Raw genomic sequence first — 4,698 nt, forward strand, 5'->3', positions numbered from 1 at the left:
CTGATACTTTAAAAAAATAATGTAATATATACATGTTTTGATTTATCAGACCATACTTACTATAAAGACCCACCATTATAATTTCCATCTCTATAATGGCATGTGGCTTATGGAGTCTGGATTTCTGCTATTCCACCACACTAGTCCCGTGTTCTGGCTAACTGCACACCTTTATATGTCCTATGGAAATTGATTGGATTTTTCTTCCTTTAATGTATATTTGCTCAATCAAAGCCTTTAGGGGAAAAAAATACACAGTGCACAGAGAAACAAGAATATGTTACTATATACTGCCTCATATTAAATTATAAATATAATTTATGTATCGTGTGAAAGCTATGTATATATATTAGTGTTCATTCTAGTGTCCAACTTTGAAAACCCATGTAGTTCCTCTTCCCTGCCTGGGGTGTCGCTGTCTGCTGTGCTGTTTCTAGCACAGGTCTGGTTTGCATATCAGTGATGATATACAGACCACACTGTGGTAGAAGCACTGCAGCAGACAGCGACACCCCAGGCAGGGAAGAGGAACTGAAAAACAAAGGGGACTCACACTGGTTGAGTCGAGCAGCGCTTATATCAATGAAAAATAACCATTGGTTGGAAAGTATAACAAACTTTACTGTTTTAAAAATACATACAAGGTACAATAAATAAATGAGCAAATAAAAACAATATAATAATGGCGAAATGGATGGGTGGGGAAATAAAAGTAAATTGGAATGAATGAAAATGAAAAATACCCCGCCTCAATGGACACGTCTGGATATACTTAGTGATCACTTGTTGGAAAGGGGACAGGTAAGTGCACGTTACCAACAGTAGATTGTGGATCCTTATGGAGTGGATTAAACTGGGGGTCCTCACGATGTTTGGGGCTGTATGAATTGCCGCTGGAGGGAAAGTATTTTGCTTGATGTAATTCAGACCTTTTGTTTAGGGTGAGAGAATGATGTTGGTTATCTCAGATCACCAAAGGATTGTCTGAAGCGATGCACCCAGTGAGAGTTCCAGCAATGGGGTGGAGACGTGGCTTCCGTGCCCAGTAGCAGTCCTCACTGGTGTAGATGGTGTTGACCAGTGGTTATTGAGCACGGTGTCCGCCAGAATAGAAGTATCCAAATCGAAAATGGATGGGAGTAATGTCCATGTATGGCAAAGGTGTCACAGCGATGTCCAGAGGCAGGGGGCAATCACCTAACGCGTTTCACTGCATCCTGCAGCTTTATCAAAGGTGTGGGGAACTGCATGGGTTTTCAAATTTGGCGGGTGCTAGAATGAACACTATACTGCAGTGGTTCCCAAACATTTTCGAATCATGGCACCCTAGAGCATCAAAATATTTTCAAGGCACCCCGAGGCCAAATGCTTCTTATCGATAAATTCAGTAAAAATATATAAATGAAGTACATTGTGTTTATATGTCACAGTTATCTGGTGAGGGGCAGGATTTGCTTCTGTTTATCCACATATATTATGATTGGGAGCCACAAGCACTGGTTTTACCTGTTACATTGACTATAAATATTATAAATTGATCTTGGTCCACCAACCCAAGGCACACCTGCAAATGTTCTGAGGCACCCAGTTTGGGAACCACTGCTATACTGTATGTATGTACTGTATGTATGTATGTGTCTAACTATCAGAGATAATGTATTTATTTCACTATGTTGGCCATGTTACATGACTAATAAAGATAAAATACTTTAGTCTTCATTGTTGTGATTCACCTCCATTCAGACATTGCCAGGGTAATAAGACACAGAGCATCTGCTCTATTCTAGCCCAGTCATTGTTACATCTTGCAACAGACACTTCTGACAAGACAGCTGTGTAATAGACTAATCATTATTTCATAAAAATCCACAATTACACATGGAATAACTGTAATGTGTCTTTTTAAATACAAAAGTCCTCCATGATCTATTTCACTACTTTCCAGCAGGTTGCAATGCTAGTCTGGAGATGTTTCTTTAGCAGAGCAGAATTATTGACAGCATGGTAAACCTGTTTTGCAGAAATGTAGTGTATGGATTGCATCAACACTTGCAGGGCCAATAGCAATTCAAACAATTGTAGTCTCCACTTTTTGGCCTGAATCTGACAAAGCAAATAAAGTTGGAGTCTCATCTATCTTTTATGGAGTGGGGATGGCACACTTATATTTTCAATAGCTGCATTGTAATGGCATGTTAATCCTGAACCGTTAAGTTACCTCCATGGCTAATATTTTTAAATGTGGATTAAAAAAAAATATTTCCATCAATATATCTTATTGAAAGGGGCAAAGTTATACAGAAAAAAAAAAGAAAGTATTTAGGGGGTACCAGGCAAGGACAAAAATACAGTTCTATATGTAAACATACTCCAGATATGTTCTAGGTAAAACGACATTGAAACTCCGTAGATTAGGGGCAGTGTACTCATGCATAGTAGTGCAAAAAGAAAGGGGAGGATGATATAATGTACGATCATACATTCTGAATGATAGGGATCTCGGAACTTGTAATAGAGTGAGAGAACAGGTCAGCTTCTCTATCTGTAATGCTTCATTACAAGGTAACTTTTTTATAATAGGAGAGTAGGCCATCCCAAGTTGAAAATTAAATTGGATCTTGGAAGCGGATATTTGAAACTAATAGAGGATTTAGACTTTTTGGGCAATAGCTGTCCTAGGTGCAATTACTATGACCTAACATTTTGCAATTATGTATCAGTAAGCTATAGGGATACAGGTGACGAAGAGTAATCCAAGTCTCATATGGACTAATTCAGACCTGATTGCAGGACAAATTTGTTCTCAAAATGAACAAAGACATGTGCACTGTAGGTGGGGCAAATGTAAAATGCAAATAAAAAAGGTGGCTTGTCTAAATTTTTTGGGAGTGCCTTATCTTCCGACACAAATGTTCTGGACTTGGCTACTCAATAGTTTGGTCACTCTGTGTGTGAATTATTGGACAGCTGAAAAGAAAGCTACTGATATTCTGAATGTTAGCTATCCAGTTAGATCCTAACAATGAGGCAACCAACCACCTATAGTTAATTATGCATGTCTATAAATGCCTACACAAACATCTGACATGTTGCCCTTTTGCAGTCTGGCAGAATTTCCTTTTATGCAATGTTGTTGACCCACAGGCTTCTAAGCAGCAGCTTTGGTTGCCTTTTGGTAAAACCTCTACTGCTTGCTCGGTACCCTGCTTGGACATTGCCAGGAGATTATACTTGCTTCATAAACTTCTGTTTCTAATCTTTTACCTACATCTTATGTACTATTTCCTGGACCATGGCGACTTGGCTGTGAGTTTCTGCCTGGTGCTGCTCTACGCCTGGGCTCTGTTACCTGCACCTGCTGACTATCTGATAATTAACCCTCTCTCCACCACTATTCCTGGGACTGGGCACATACCCCAAATCTGCTACAATTCCACCCAATTCTTGATGTAGAGCATACCTACTCTGGGCCTAAACACTAACTCTAATGCCAAATCCCTTACACTTATCTTAAACCCTAAGCTTAATATCTTTAACCAACCCTAATCTATCCCTAACACCTAAACCACCCCCACAACATACCCTAACCCATAAACCAACCCCAATACCCTAACCCCATTCCCTACACTAACCCAAACCACTAAAGCAACCCTAATATTATTTTCTAAAATCTGAACCCAAACACCCCAACTAACCCTATAACCCTAACCCATAAAACAACCCTAATACACTATAGCTAATACAGTAGCCCAGTGGTACCCAACCCTAGTCCTCAAGTACCCCCAACAGTGCACATTTTTTCAGGTCTCTACACAGAATCACAAGTGAAATAATTAGCTCCACCTGTGGATCTTTTAAACCTGTGCACTAATGAGTGCACCTTTGCACTTGCCGGGTGACCTGGACAACATACACTGTTGGGGGTACTTGAGGACCGGGTTTGGGAACCACTGCCCTAACCCAATCCCCTACACTGACCCAAACCACTAAAGCAATCCTAATATTCTTTTGCTAACATCCTAACATGAACACAGCAACTAACCCTAATACCCTAACCCAACCCTATTACCCTAACCCTGAGGGTCAGACTAGATGAACCATTTAGTTCTTATCTGCCATCAAATTCTATGTTACCATGTAATAATTATTGTGTATATTTTTGTTCAGTGATGTTGATGCATTTTCCTGAGCCACCATAGGTAATTTGACAGATAAGTCGGAAATCCAATAAATTCTGTCATTAAACCAGCGCATTTACTTACGTCTGGTACAAAGCTTTTTCTAATATCTCTAAAAAAAGAAGGAAAGGGATGATGGGACGGTCTGCATTAATCTTGTTTGATATTTTCTAATGTTACCTGTCCTGGTCCCATCTTTAAGATGTCCTAGAATAAGGAGCTTTTATCATGCAGTTATGGGTTTAATCAGCACACTGATATTGACCATATTTTAGTTGGATTCTGATATCAACATTTCTGAACCCTCCCTGCTATACAGTACATGGTGCCACAACATACATGCATATGTATAGTAACAGTAGTGCACAATACACCACACATCTGTACAGTACTACCACATATGTGTCTGAGCTTTCTACCCCCCAGTAATAGTAATTCACAGTGGACAATGACCGGGTCACTTTTCCGTGTTTTCTCTTTATACTAGGACAATATATTCTGAACTGCTAATCCTTTGCTA

The sequence above is a fragment of the Crinia signifera genome, chromosome 1, assembly GCF_055691185.1.
Source record: "Crinia signifera chromosome 1, ASM5569118v1, whole genome shotgun sequence".
NCBI classification, from domain to species: Eukaryota; Metazoa; Chordata; class Amphibia; order Anura; family Myobatrachidae; genus Crinia; species Crinia signifera.